We start from the raw sequence: 15,635 nt of genomic DNA on the forward strand, positions 1-15,635 counted from the left end.
CGTCTCGGCCTCCCAAAGTGCTGGGATTACAGGCTTGAGCCACCGCGCCCGGCCAATCACTATTGATTAATTAATATTTAATAGCTATTGTTAAATGCTAAGCTTTGTTTTATAGAGCTTCATCAGTATTAATGCATGTATTTCTTACAAGAGTTGCAAGATGGATATCTCCATTTTTGCAGATCAAAGCGTTAAGAGGTGAGAAAGGCGCCCCTGGTCATCAGCTACCAATTAGGGGCAGGACGTGAACTAAGAATTCGTTTTATAAGCCCACGCTCTTAACCTGTATATCCTAGAGTCCACAAACGATTGCCCAAGAAACAGCATAAATCCAAATTCAGTCGAAAGCAATGCCATTTGCAAGTTCTAAAACCTCCTGAATAATCCTAAAGGGCATATGCATTCCATCTTATGGAAGGATCCTTTCCATCCCACTCCCCAAAGAATGGAGAAAGCGGGTGCGAAGGACTTCAATTCGGTTTGACTGCAGAAAAATACAGAGGTGGCGTAGGATCCACACATCCCATGGGGGCAGACCCAGCGGCGGAAGCCGTACAGGCGGCGGGGGAAGGGCGCTGCGACGCCCCGGGTGCCCCCACCCTCGACGCCACTGGCATCCCCTCCGAAAACAGCAGGCACGAAGGTGCCCCGCCACGGGGGCTGGACGCAGTGGAGGCGGGCTCATCAGGCACTACCAGAGCTCAGTCGGCCACACGTCCTCCTCAATGTCACCGTCTCCCTGCTCTCCCACCCCGCGCCGCTGCACCTCCCTCCCCCGGCAACCTGGGCTAGAGTCCCAAGCTCCGCCCCAGAGCGGACTCACAGCCCCCGCGCTCCCTTCCGCGCTGCACCCACCGCGCGGCCGGGGCTGCCATGGCAACCCTACGCCGCCGCCGCCTCTTCACGCACGTCGCGAACTAACGGACTCGGCGGCGGCGGTGGCGGCGGCTGCCTGCGCCCCACCCCCAACCCGTCTGGACCGCATCGCCGGCTGTGCCCGGACCTGCGCCTTCTAGGTAATGAATCCGAGGGACAGGGGCTCGAGCGATACAGCAGGTGGTGCGGGGCTCTAGCCGATAGCCCCTCCCAGGCCTCCCACCGCCGGAGACGCCAGGGAAGTGGGCTGCGGGGTTCCTCGGGCGCTGGCCCAGTGCGGGGACTGGGAGGGGCGCGGGCGCGCCAGGCTCATGGTGCATCCTGGGAATTGTAGTTCAGTGACTCCTCGGGCTCGCGGCCTTGGCGGGGTAGCTCGGACTGGCGAACTACAAAGCCCGGCGGCCCCGACCGCCGGGAAAGACTGTTAAACTTTGAGCGGACTGGGACAGAAAAAAAAATCTCTTTGTCTTGAGAGGGCTGTTGGGTGGTCGCGGACCAGGGCTCTGTGCGTTGGGAAAGGGAAGTGGAGGTGAGCCTCGGGCTTCTAGCCCAGTCGCTGGGCCCGCCCCAGCTACAGCGCTCAGCTCCACCCCGGCTGGGCCACCGCCCTGCACAGTCTCAGGGATGAGCAGCCGCCCAAGCTGCAGGGCCTCGGGTCTTCGGCGCCTCTGACCCTCGCAGGTTGCTGCCTCTCGGTGCAGAACCGTATGTATGTCATACATTGGATGTGAGACCCGAGAAACCGTGTTTTAACAGGCTTTTCTCCTTTCCTGGATACGTTTATTTCTGGGTTAGTCATGTTTGTTTTAAAGTAGCTCAGAGGTATTTGCATATTAAACCCATCAATTGGTAATTACTCAAAGGGCCGTAATGTTTAAAGGTTAAGTGTGGAAATAGATAAAAAGATGTCATTGCTATTATATGGTGGGATCTGGCATTTTTAACTTTTAGCATTTTTGCATTTTATTTCTTGAGGTTCAAGGTTGTGAAATGGGTGCTCCACCCCACCTCCCCCCGCCAGCCTGAACACTGCCTACACATACTTTGATTAGTTCAGTTTTAAATTACTAGTAACTTTTAAAAACATACTTTTTTTTTAGCAGTAGGAAGCAATAATTTTTTTCTTTGATTATTCCAGTGTTATTCAGAATTTCTCAGCATGTTTTCGGAAGGAAAAATACCATGTTTTAATTAATTATTTATATATTTTTTTATGCTCAGGAGTACACTTGAGTCCTTAGAGTTGACTCAAGACTTGGTGGTAAACGAAGCTGACACAGATTTAGAAAACCTTCCTTGACGACCCTTTAAAATTTTTCAATAGGTAGATAACCATCCTAGAAATGTGCTGCTTTATGGAGTAAGTTGGAGAATTGTTGATATTATTGTGAGTTTGTGTGTGTGTGTGTTTAAAAACAAAAAGACCACAAATCCTATAAAACTTTCTGAATTAAAATGAAGTTGACCTGTGTAAATTTTACTTGAGGTAACAATTTTGTACAAGGAGGAGATGGAAAGTAGGTTTGTAAGACAGGTAGAAAACAAAATTGAGGCCTTATGTGATACAATATAAGGTTTGACGTATTTTATTTATTCATTCAAAATTCGTTAAGAACCTATGTGCCAGGCATTATGCCAGGTGTGAGAATAAAGAGATGAAAAAAGATAGTCTGTGTCCTGCATGGGCAGTCATGTCATCACAATAGTGTGGTAGAGATACGTGCAAGTAGCTATAGGAGCCCAGAGGAAATAATCACCTAACAGTAACATTTATTGAATATGTCAGGTGCTGTGCGGAGTATTTTGCATGCAGCTCGTTAGTAAGTCCCCCAAACAGTTGGTGAAGTAGTTACTGATGTTTAGCGATGAGGAAACAGGCTTTAGAGGCCCTGCACAGAATCCTAGTCAGTCAAGTGTGAACCTGTGATTTCAGCCCAGGTGGGTCTGGTCATGATCTCAAGCACCGACCATTTTCTCTGTCAATTAGTAGGAAGATCCTGACTCTGTCTAAGGAAGTCAGGGGAGGCCTTCAGTATGATTTGACTTTTAACTTGTGTTAAAATAGCTGAATAAGCTTTCACTGGAGTGATGAAGAGGAAAGTCATTCTAGGACAAATGGATGGCACAACACGAACAAAGGATAGATTGAAGAATGAGTATTTTGTATTTGGGGAACGCTAGGTAGTTCTGAACGACCGGATCCCAGAATGCTCACCATTAGTGGGTGAGGCCAGATCTTGAAGTACTTGGCACCATATTCAGAGTTTAGAATTTTTCTTGACTTGGGGCAGCCATTGAAGAATTTTAGCTAGAGTGGTGGTGTCGTTAGGTTTGTATTTTAGAAAGATAATTCCAGCTCCAGTGTAGAGAATGGACCTGGGAGGGGAAAGATTATAGGCAGTGGAAAAGCCAGTTGTATAATAGAAAAAAACACCAAGTCCAGTAGAGAAATAAAGAGAGTCTGAACTAAGCCGTTGGAGTTACAGGAAAACATGGATTCAAGGAATATTTAAGAGATAACATTGGTATGACTTAATAGAGTTTGGATGTTGGGAGTTAGAGAGATTTGGAGCTCTCAGCTGATTGATTCCTCAGTTTCTGGCTAGCAAGACTGAGGTAATAGTGAACCCACTGATTGAGATGAGCAGGAGCTGGGTTTTGTTAGGGTGAAAGAGATGTTAATTCAGTTTTAAGCATTTGTTTGAGGTTCCTGTGGGATATTCAGGTGGAGATGCATTTGAGTCTGGAGTTCAGAGAGAGCAGGCTGGAGTTAGAAGTTTGCGTATAGATAAGTAGTTAAAGCGACGGGAGAATGGACCAGCTCACATTGGAGTAATGAGTAGAAAAGAAAAAGGAAGAGGTTTGGATATGGAACTCTCACTTAAGAGATGTGTGTAGGCCGGGCGCAGTGGCTCGCGCGTGTAATCCCAGCATATTGGAAGGCTGAGACAGGCAGATCAGGAGATCAAGAGATTGAGACCATCCTGGCCAACATGGTGAAAGCCCATTTCTACCAAAAATACAAAAATTAGCTGGGCATGGTGGCACTCGCCTGTGTAGTCCCAGCTACTCAGGAGGCTGAGGCAGGAGAATCGCTTGAACCCAGGAGGCAGAGGTTGCAGTGAGCCAAGATCGTACCACTGCACTCCAGCCTGGCGACAGAGCAAGATTCCGGGTCAGAAAAAAAAAAAAAAAAACCAAACAAACAGAGTTGTATGTATGTGTTTGCGGGAGGAGCCTACAAATGAGACCCTGGTTAGGAGGCAGAGAGGAAGAAGAACTTGGAGAGAGCATAACAAAGGAGGGGACAATAAGGAGAGCAAGTAAGTTGTCTAATTTTGTTTCTACAACTTATTTTCTGTATGATCATAGGCAGGTCTCCAAATCTGTACCCTTATTTCGTATGAGGTGTTAATGCTATTTTATTTGATTTTGGGAAGTTGAAACAGTTTAGTGGAGGTAAACCCTAAAGTGCTCAACAACTGACAGCAGTTCTTCTCCCGCTTCCTTACTAACAGTGTGGCAGGACTGCCAGTTCTGTCTGATAGAAAGGCCCTGTTCCGTGACTTTACTTGACCATATTAAGCAGGTGGATCAGGTAGTAGTTATATTACAAAGTGATGATTTGAGTCTGAGGACTAATCGTGTTTTTTTTAAATAAAGCTTCCTTTAATGCTATAAAATGTTATTGTATAGGGCATTAATACTAATGTGTTTTTGCCTTGTTTTCATCTTCAAAGAAACAGGAAGTTCCACTAGATAATTTGAGAGCCCAATGGCTCTAAAATTCTTCAATTCTGACAGTATTTCATGTCTGGACTGATTTGTGATTTCACTGATAGTTGAACATCTGTAAATGAATATATGTTTATATTTTAATGTGCTCAAGAATATTTCATTTTATTTTATTTTATTTTTTAGAGACAGGGTCTGACTCTGTCACCTAGGCTGGAGTGCAGTGGTGCAGTCATAGCTCACGGCAGCCTTGAACTCCTGGGCTCAAGCAGCCTTCCTGTCTCAGCCTCCCCAATGGCTGGGATTTCAGGCATGTGCCCACACCTGGCTCAACATTATTTTAAACGTTTTTCTCTTCAGTGATAACTATACTTATATATGGTAGTCCCAGGGAAATTGTGCCCTAGAATACCTGATAAAAGTGAGATATCGGCATTTGCCAGATAAACTCAAGGCATAGATTGTGAGAGTAGTTTTTTTAAAAAAAAATGAAATAGTTTTTCAAGGTGGTCTAATCTACACTAGATGTCTTTAGATATGTTTTTCCTGCTGGGGTATGGTTTGATTGTGGTCCTAACTGATCGGAGGGCAAAGGAGTAAATGACCTTCTAAGTCCTTTTGTAACTTTGTTCTGTCCATTAGTAATTGTAAAAGCTCCTGTTAAGCAGTCTACTAAAAAGTGAGCTTTGGTTTGAAATCTTATTCTTTTTAATATTTTGCTATGATGCTGTTTTTAGTAAACATTTTTTATAGTTTTTAGTCACGTCTGAGTATTGTTTTGCATTTTGTAAAGAAGTTAGTGCTCAGTTGCTGACACCCAATTGTATTTACTTCCCAGGGTATTATAGAACTCTTTAGAATGGTGATTTTATGGACATTTATCAAACACATATGTCTTGCATTTCAGTTCAAGAAACATTATTGTGTGTCTGTATGTCAAACAGTGTACCAAATGATACACCATACATGACTAAGATCTGGCCCCTCTCTCAAAGGATGTTACATTTCAATCAGTGCTCAGACTAGTTTGGTACACTCTTGTGTTTTTTAAGGAAATCGTCTCCAAAAAACAATGTATTTTATTTCTTATTTTCTTAGCTTTTATGTGTTTGAGGGACAAACGATATAACTTCATTTGCTGTATTTCAATAACTTGTTCCTTAATTCTCGTTTATTCCTATGTCTCTGTGAGTGTCTTTATATGTTAGTATTCTTTTCTTTCTGAGGTTTTCCTCTTTCCATTTCTCCTGGTGATTTTGGCAGTAGGAAGAGAAATGAATGAGAGAGAGAATCAGTAGTGACTGTTTTTTCTTTTTTTCTTACCTACTTATGTGAGAATATGCATGACTGGTATTTAACACATAATTCCTGGTATTTTTATACTAGTATTTTCTCTGCATTGTTAGATATTTGAAGTCAAGCATTTTATGTTAGTAAACTCCACGTGGCCTTACATTGTTTCTTATGTATACATAGGTTATTTGCTTAATGTGGTAGGTGCCTACCATTTAGATTGGATAATGAATGGATGAGTAAGAAAATATGATAATAAAATTACTTGTTCAAAGACTACTTGAGTCTGGGTGTGGTGGCTCTTGCTTGTTATCGCAGCACTTCGGGAGACTGAGGGGGCAGAATGCTTGAGTCCAGGAGTTTGAGCCAAGTTGCCTGAGCAACATGGCGAGACCTCATCTCTGCAAAAAATACGAAAATTAGCCAGGCATGGCTGCGCACACCCATGGTCCCAGCTACTCAGGAGGCTGAGGTGGGAGGATTGGTTGAGACTAGGAGGTTGGGAGGTCGAGGTTGCAGTGAGCCAAGATTGAATCATTGCCCTCCAGCCTGGGTGACAGAGCAAGACCTTGTCTCAAAAATAAATAAGTACATACATACATAATTACATACTTCATAAAATAAAGTAATATGAAGCAGATGGCTTTGAAAGGTTTTATGTTCAAAGCACCATGAAATTAAAAAACAAGTAGTATTTAATTATATAGGCAACAGCAACAAAATATCTTTATTTCTGTTAATAAGCCTTTTATATTTATTTTTAGATTAGTTGCGTAACTTTAAAGGAATTTGAGGCAGTAAACTGTAATGAGCTAGGAGGACAGGCTCTGAGAGAGACACATCTGGGTTCAAATCCAGCTCTATGGGCAAATTGTTTAAATTCTTTAAAGCCTCAGTCACCTGCTCTGTTAAATCGTGAGTAACTGTTATTGTTTTGTAGTGTTATAAGGATTAGATGAGATAATGCCTAGAAAAACATTTTTATCATATTACTTGGTGGGGAGTTAGCATTCAATAAACGTCGCCACTATTACTTTTGGTGCTAAAAAGGGTATTTACGCACTTAAGATAAAGTTTATAGTTTTTTTTTTTTTTTTTTTGAGACAGAGTCTCACTCTTGTTACCCAGGTTGAAGTGCAGTGGTGCCATCTCGGCTCACTGTAGCCTCCGCCTCCTGGGTTCAAGCTTCTCCCACCTCAGCCTCCTGAGAAGCTGGGACCACAGACGCTTATCACCACGCTTGGCTAATTTTTGTACTTTTTTTAGTGGAGACAGGGTTTCGCCATGTTGGCCAGGCTGGTCTCGAACTCCTGACCTCAGGAGATCCGCTGGTGTCTGCCTCCCAAAGTGCTGGGATTACAGGCCTGAACCACCACACCTGGCCAAATTTATGGTTTAAGCTGTCATCTTGAGACACAGTAACAGATGATCCACATTTTCTGTCCTTTGTAATATTTTAAAGTTGCCAGTAGAATTTGGAACATGAGCAGAAATTACTGTAATGGTTACACTTCTGAGAAACATTTAAGCTCTTAGAATCCAATATTAATATATTAGATTCTTTTATGTTTATGAACAGTTTTTTTTTGTTTCTAAATATTTGAGAAGTGATTTCTATATGTGTAAAAAATAAATGAAAAGGCTTCATTACTACATACATTCTTCTGTAATGTCTGGGTTTGTGATTAAGTTGTTTTCTCTATTATTCCTGGCAAACTGTAGTCCTTGAGACTGTTACCCAACATAAAGAGATGGGAGGTATTGTGGTTTTCAAAATTAACTATTTTGTTGATTAGTACTCACATAGTAGCTTCATTTATTACCCTTGAAACGTACTTCAAGATGCATTAATTTGAGAAGTCGTGGTTTTGTGTTTGCTTAATTGCTTTTATTTATAGCAGCCATTGTATGACATAAACTGAACTTCGGTGATTTGGAGAAGCTTTTTTTTTTTTTTTTCCGTTAAACATGTAAAGCCTAGACATATTGATAAAATTCATTGTGGTACAAAATATTGAAAATAAAACTTGTTTTGTTGTTTTGCTTACCACTGTTCTAGTGTTATTTAGTTCACATTGCTATAGTTCAGGTTACTTAGGTGTTTCTGAAATAGGCATCTACTTTCAGGAATTTATACGTTTTAGGAGGAAAAGGAACAATATGAGAAAAATATGGAAGTGTCAGAATAAAAATAGTTTAAAGCAGAAATTATTTTCTTAGTCTCCTATGTATTGTAAGTATAACTGAATTAGATTGACATCATTCACATAAAATTAGTTTAAAAAATGTTTGTTTCCTCTTTAAAAACCATTACTGTGGAGACAAAAGAATGATAAATATGATTCCATTTGTAATAGGAATTATGAGTGATGTCCCTGGTGGGGTTGGGTTCTGGATACAAGCTAGCTTTTCATTTTTTCAATTATGTGTCTTAGTCTTGGCATTAGATAAAAAATTCAAGTGTTTTGGGAGAGAAGGTTTGTGTGTGTGTGTGTGTGTGTTGTGGGTGATGGTAGATTTAAAGGAGAGAACAGAAAGGTTGGAGGTGTAGCTGAGGAGTTGACTTTATGTGTTACGTTTAGATCTGAGTCATGAAACAGTTACAAAAATAATTGTCTGGGACCAGATAAAGCAGTATTCCTTCTTGGTCTGAGCATGAACTTGGACTGAGCTCTTCTCAGTCTGAGCCTAGGACTCTCCTTGAAGATATTACCTGGAGCATTCTGTATAGGGCAGCATTGCTGCATCAGTTCAGCAGTAAATACTGTAAGAAGATGCTTAATTTATTTTTGAATATATAATAAACTCGAGACATATTGTCAAATATTAGACATTGCTAAAATATTTTGTCTTTAGATTTAACCTGACATTTTAAAAAGTCCTAGAAATTCTTCTAATTTATAGTAAAGGAGATTTAAAAAAAACTGTGTATTTCAAGATTGTGACTAAAAGTAATTATAGTATAGCTTCTAGAAATTTATAATGAAATTGAATCAGTTGATTTCTTTTTTCAGAGGAAAAATGAACTGCTTCAATTATCTGTATTGATGTTGAGTGTAGAGTAAAAATACTCCTTACATTGATTCAGTGTTGTATGTGAGGAGTGATGTTAACATATCACATTTAATTTTTAAAATAACCTTATGATAAATATTATTTTTCCTATTTTGTAGACAGAACTGAGGCCTATTGAAATTACATGATTTGTCTGAGGTCACAACTAAACATTTATGGTGCCTGGATTCATACCTAGGTTTTTCTGTCTGAAATTTTTATGTGGCCTTTATCAAACATAAACTTGAATGGTTTGGTATACAATTCTAGATTGTCAACCCCCTACCCGCTTACCCCTTGGAAGATATTATTTCACTGTCTCCAGCCTCCCGATGTTCCTCTTGAAAAGTTACCTATCAATATGATTTCTTTCCTTTGTATATAATTTGTCATTTCTTTCCATTTTAAATGTTCTTCAGTCTTACTACCTTGTCTCTAGGTGTGAACTTTGATTTGCTTTTAAACTGAAAATTATTGTCTTCTGCTAGTTTTGGAAAATTCTCAGCCATTATATTTTTGAATTTTGCCTTTCTTTTTTCTTCTTCTGGAATTCATAAGAGACATATATGATGGATCTTCTCTTTCTACTCTGCTGCATTTCTTATTCTTATTTACTTATTCTTTCTGTATATACGGCATTCTGGTCAGTTTCTACAGCTCTGTCTTCTGGTTTATTGATTCTCCTTTCATCTGTGTCTAAGCTCTTGCTTCCTCAGTCCACTGAGGTTTTTTTTTTTTTTTTATTTCAGTGACTATATATTTTAATGCCAGAAGTTCTTTTTGATTATTTTTCAAATAAGCTTATTTATTTTAAGATCTCTTGTCCCTATGTCTTTAAATGTACTTATTTTACAGTAGCTATCTAATGGATTATCAAGGACTTTAGATAAAGGCCTTAATTTTGCTCTATGTTGTATTCTCCCTCGTAGTGGATTGTTTTCTTTGTATCTTGTAATTTTTGATGTAAACTCAGTGGAAATAAAGCCTGGGTAAATGATATGTCCTGTACTTTTGTGATTTGTTTCTGTGAAGTGCCCTATGGAGAACTGATGAGTGAATAAACAAATTTTAGTGTGTCTATATAATAGGATACTATTCAGCAATAAAAAGTAATTACTGATACATATAAGGGCGTAGTTGAATCTCAAAAGCATTATTCTAAATGAAGGAAATCAGAGTACATACTGTATGAGTTTATTTATTTTGCATTCTAGAACTGACAAAACTACAGGCATACTTTGGAGATGCTGTGGCTTTGTTCCAGACCATTTTGGTAAAGCAAATATTGCTATAAAGCTAGTCACACAAACTTTCTGGTTTCCCAACGCGTATAAAAGTTATGTTTACACTATAGTATAATTTATTAAGTATGCAAGAGCAGTACATCTAAAAAATGTACATGTCTCAATTTAAAAAGACAAACATTTTTTAACTTTTATTTTAGATTTAGGGGGTACGTCTGCAGGTTTGTTACATGGCTATATTGCATGATGTTGAGGTTTGGGATATGAATGATCCCGTCACCCAGACGGTGAGTGTAGTAGCCAAAAGATAGTTTTCCAACCCTTGCCTGCCTCCCTCCCACCTCTATTAGTTTCCAGTATCTGTTGTTGTCATCTTTATATCTAGGAGTACCCAATGTTTAGCTCCCACTTGTATATAAGAATATGTAGTATTTGGTTTTCTCTTCCTGCATTAATTTGCTAAGGATAATGACCTCCAGCTACATCCATGTTGCTGCGAAAGACATGATTTTGTTCTTTTTTAAGAGCATGTAGTATTCCGTGGTATATATGTACCACGTTTTCTTTATCCAATCCACTGTTGATGGATACCAAGATTGATTCCATGGCTTTGCTATTGTGAATAGTGCTGCAGTGAACATATGAGTGCATGTGTCTTTATGGTAGAATGATTGGTTTTCTTTTGGGTATATACCCAGTAATGGGACTGCTGGGTCAAATGGTAGTTCTGTTTTAAGTTCTTTGAGAAATCTCGAAACTGCTTTCCATACCAACAGTGTATAAGTATTCACTTTTCGCTGCAGCCTTGCCAGCATCTGTTGTTAAAAAAGACTATATTGCTAAAAAATGCTAAAAACGCTAACAGTTATCTGAGCCTCAGCAAGTCTTAAAGTTTTTACTGGTGGGGGGTCTTTTGATGGCTGCTGACAGATCAGGGTAGTGGTTGCTGAAGGTTGGGGTGGCTGTGGCAATTTCTTCTTCTTCCTTGTTCTTCTTCTCTCCTCTTCCTCTCTTCCTCCTTGTCCTTCTTCCTTCCTCCTCCTCCTTCCTCTTCTTTCTTTTTCTCCTTCTCCTCCTTCTTCTTTCTTCCTTCTCCTTTTCTTTTTTTTAGAGACAGGGCCTCACTCTTTCACCCAGGCTGGAGGGCTGGAGTGTAGTGGTGCCATCATAACTTACTGCAGCCTCAAACTCTCGGACTCAAGCGATCTTCCCGCCCCAGCCTCTTGAGTAGCTAGGACCACATGTGACTAATTTTTTTTCCCCTTCCCTAATACTTTATTGGTCACCTCTAGGCCTGTTGCAGCTGGGCGGGCTTTGGGGAGGGCGTCACTATTCAGCTCCCAGGTGGAAGCATGAGAAGGCCTTGGCCTGGCCCTCCAGGGTCCCACACTGTGGCGTTTGGAGGGGCAGGTCTGGCCTTTTCTGGGTCAGCACAGGGCACCTAGGTGGGGGTACAGGTGGGTACCCAGCACAGGCACCTAGGTAGGGGCACAAGCTCACTACCCATTGGCCAGCCTAATTGTGTTTGGAGAAATATTCCTTGCTGTCATCCACATTGGGCTTAATCTTGTCACTGCCAAGCTTCCAGCCAGCAGGACAAACTTCCGTGTGTTCATCCGTGTATTGGATGGCCCGGATCAGCTGCAGAGCCTCATTCAATGAGCATCCCACAGGCAAATCATAACGGTGATCTGGCGAAGGACACCCTTCCATCAATGTAAAAGAGGCCCCTGTAGGCAATGCCCTCATCTGTTTTCAGCATGCTGTAATCCTCAGACAAGCATCTTGTCGCATCAGCACGCAGGGGGATGTTCAGGGGGCCCAAGCCTCCCTCCTTCTGGGGGGTGTTGATCCAAGCCAGGTGGGTGAACTGAGAGTCCACCAAGATGCCCAGCACTTGACAGCCCAGCTTGCGGAAGTCCTCGGTGTGGTTGCTGAATGCGATGATCTCTGTGGGGCACACAAAAGTGAAGCCTAGAGGGTAGAAAAAGAGGACCACGTACTTCCCTTTGTAGTCTGAAAGCTTCACCTCTTTGAAGGCGCCGTCCACCATGGCTGTGGCCTTGAAGTCAGGGGCGGGCTTTTCCACGTGCGCGTTACCGGAGGCCATGACTGAAAGCTGTGTGGGCAAAGGCTAGATGCACGGATGATCACACGTGTGGACCTACGTTCTCTGCCCATGTGACTAATTTTTAATTTTAATTTTTTTTTTTTGTAGAATTGGCATCTTGCTCTGTTGCCCAGGCTGGTCTTGAACGTCTAGCCTCAAGTGATACTCCTGTCTCTGCCTCCCAAAGCATTGGGATTACTGGCATGACCCAATGTGCCTGGCCCAGGGCAATTCTTAAAATAAGACAACAACAGAGTTTGGTGGATGTATTGACTCTTCCTTTCGTGAAAAATTTCTCCATAGCATGCCATTATACTGTTTGATAGCACTTTACCCACAGTAGCAGTTCTTTCACAATTGGAGTCAATCCTCTCCAAATCCTGCTGCTGCTTTATCAACTAAGATAATGTAGTAATCTAAATCCTTCATTGTTATTTCAACAGTGTTCACAAGCATCTTCACCAGGAGTAGATTCCAGCTCAGTAAACCGCTTTCTTTGTTCATGTATAAGAAACAACTCCTCATCTGTTCAATTTTTTAAAAATTTTTTGTAGAGATGGGTTCTTGCTGTGTTACCCAGGCTGGTCTTGAACTCCTGGTCTTAAGCAATCCTCTTGCCTTTGCCTCCCGAAATGTTGAGATTACAGGTGTGAGTCACTGCCCTACCCCGTTTATGGTTTATCATGAGATTGCAGCAATTCAGTCACATCTACAAGCTCCACTTCTAATTCTAGTTCTCTTGCTATTTCTACCACATCTGCAGTGACTTCCTCCACTAAAGTCTTGAAACTCTCAGAGTCATCCATGAGGACTGGAATCAATTTCTGTAACACTCCTGTTAGTGTTAATGTTTTGACATCCTCCCATGAATCACAAATGTTCTTCTTGGCATCTAGAAGGGTGACTCTGTTCCAGAAAGTGTTCAGTTTACTTTGCCCAGTTTCATCAAAGGAGTTCACTATCTATGGCACCTATAGCCTTACAAAATGTATTTCTTAAATAATGAGATTTGAAAGTTGAAATAACTCCTTTATCCATGGGCTGTGGAATGGATAAGCAAGCATGAAAACAGCATTTATCTCTTTGTACATCTCCATCAGAGCTCTTTGGTGACCAGGTGCATTGTCAGTGAGCAGCAGTATTTTTAAAGGAATCTTTTTTTCTGAGCCATAACTCTCAAAGTTGGGCTTAAAATATTCAATAAGCCATACTGTAAACAGATGTGCTGTCATCTAGACTTTGCTATTCCATTTACAGAGCACAGGCAGAGTAGATTTAGCATAATTCTTAAGGGCCCTAGGATCTTCGTACTAGTAAATGAACATTGGCTTCAACTTCAAGTCGTCAGCTAAATCAGCCCCTAACCAGAGAGCCAGCCTGTCCTTTAAGGCTTTGAACCCAGGCATTCACTGCTCTCTAGCTAGGAAAGTCTTAGATGAAATCTTTTTCCAATAGAAGGCTGTTTTGTCTACATTGAAAATCTGTTGTTTAGTGTAGCCACCTTCATCAATGATCTTAGCTAGTTCTAGACAACTTGCTGCAGCCTCTACATTAGCACTTGCTGCAGCTTCTGCATTAGCATTTGCTGGTTCACCTTGCACTTTTGTGTTATGGAAAAGTCTTCTTTCCTTAAACCTCATAAACCAGTCTCTACTTGCTTCATACTTCTGCAGCATCCTCACCTCTTTCAGCCTTCATAGAATTGAAGAAAATTAGGGTCTTGTTCTGGATTAGGCTTTGGCTTAAGGGAATATTGTGGCTGGTTTGATCTTCTGTCCAGACCACTCGCACTTTCTCCATATCAGCAATAAGGCTGTTTTGCTTTCTCTTCATTCATATGTTCACTGGAATAGCACTTTTAATTTCTTTCAGGAACTTTTTCTTTGCGTTTACAGCTTGGCTCTTCGGCACGAGAGATCTACATTTCGGCCTGTCTTAGTTTTCAACATGCCTTGCTCGCTAAGCTTAATCATTTCTAGCTCTTGATTTCAAGGGAGAGACATGCAACTATTCCCTTTCACTTGAACACTTAGAGGCTATTGTAGGGTTCTTCACTGGCCTAATTTCAGTGTTGTGTCTCTGGGAAAAGGGAGGCCCGAGGAGAAGAGAGACAGGACAACAGCCTATTGGCAGAACAGTCAGAACACAGTATTTATCAGTGATATTCACCTTGCTATAGGGCATGGTTTCTGGTGCCCCATACAGTTACCATGGTAACATTATGTATTAACAGATATAATAAAAATGGAGAAGTTTGGAATATTGTGAGAATTACCAAAATGTGACATAGAGACAAAAGTGAACACATGCTGTTAGAAAAATGGCACCGGTAGACTTGCTGGATGCACGGTTACCATGAATCTTCAAATTGTAAAATACAGTGTCTGCGAAGTGCAGTAAAATGAGGCGCGGTAAAGTGAGGTGGGCCTGTGTAGGGAGAGGGAAACAGGAGAGGACATGGCGAGAGTTGGAGGTCGAATGCAAAGTGGCAAAAGGGAGTTTTCTGGGGTGATAGAAATGTTCTTTACGTTTGTTGTGGTGGTTATGTAGTTTATAAAGTTTTCAAAACTCATCAACTTGTACACTTAAAATTAGTGGATTTAATTTTATGAAAATTATACCTCAAAGCTGATTTTTAAAAAGCAGGCAAAACTCATCTGTGGTATCAGAATAGTGATTAAAGTACTGACTGGGAGGGATGAAGGATCCTTCTGGGGAGTTGGAAGTGTTCTGTATTTTGAAGTGGGTGTTGCCTGGGTGTACACAGTGTATGTGCACAGTGTAAAAGGTCATTGAGCTGCATACTTAAGACTTGTGCACTTTATATACCTCAGCAAAAATGGAAAAAGTTCTAAAGAAGGATTATAATATGAGGTTGAGAAAATCTCCAAGAAAGTAGAGCAAAAGGACAGAGAGATGGAAAAAAGGAGAGAAAAACTAAGAAAATTAGAGGACCAGCCTAGGAAGTCTAATTCCTGGATAAAAGGCATTTCATAACAGAAAAAAAAAAATGGAAAGAAATTTTCAATGAAATAATTCAGAATATTTCCTAAAATGGAAACACATTAATTTCTACATTGAAAGAACCCCAAATAGACCCATTTCAAAGCACATCATCAAAAATTTTAGAAAACTCATGTCAAAGAGAAGATCCTACAAGTTTCCAGAAAGGGGGAAAAACAAGTGATATATAACAGATTAGGAATTTAAATGACTTCAGTCTTCTTAACCTAATATTGAAATCTAAAAGGTATTAGGGAAATGCCATAAAAATCCTCAAGGAAAATTATTTCCAAGCTAAGCTTCAGTAGCCAGGCAAATTC

The 15,635-nt window shown here is 40.9% G+C and overlaps 1 protein-coding gene and 1 pseudogene across 5 annotated transcripts in view; one reads left to right on the top strand and one right to left on the bottom strand.

The window, feature by feature from the left end:
- The first annotated feature begins 827 nt into the window (after positions 1-827).
- KATNAL1 (katanin catalytic subunit A1 like 1) overlaps positions 828-15,635 on the top strand; it is an 89,877-nt gene continuing 75,069 nt past the window's right edge. For 3 of the 5 annotated variants that reach the window (XR_004054666.1, XM_010367086.2, XM_030922090.1), the window contains exon 1: positions 828-1,016. The gene's annotated coding sequence lies outside the window, so the exon portion shown is untranslated. Of the gene's footprint in view, positions 1,017-1,243; positions 1,406-1,427; positions 1,667-15,635 lie in introns of those variants that run through there. The other 2 variants (XM_010367087.2, XM_030922089.1) reach the window with 2 other exon arrangements.
- On the bottom strand, positions 11,718-12,312 carry LOC104665315 (annotated as a pseudogene).

Source organism: Rhinopithecus roxellana, chromosome 18, assembly GCF_007565055.1.
Source record: "Rhinopithecus roxellana isolate Shanxi Qingling chromosome 18, ASM756505v1, whole genome shotgun sequence".
Lineage (NCBI taxonomy): Eukaryota > Metazoa > Chordata > Mammalia > Primates > Cercopithecidae > Rhinopithecus > Rhinopithecus roxellana.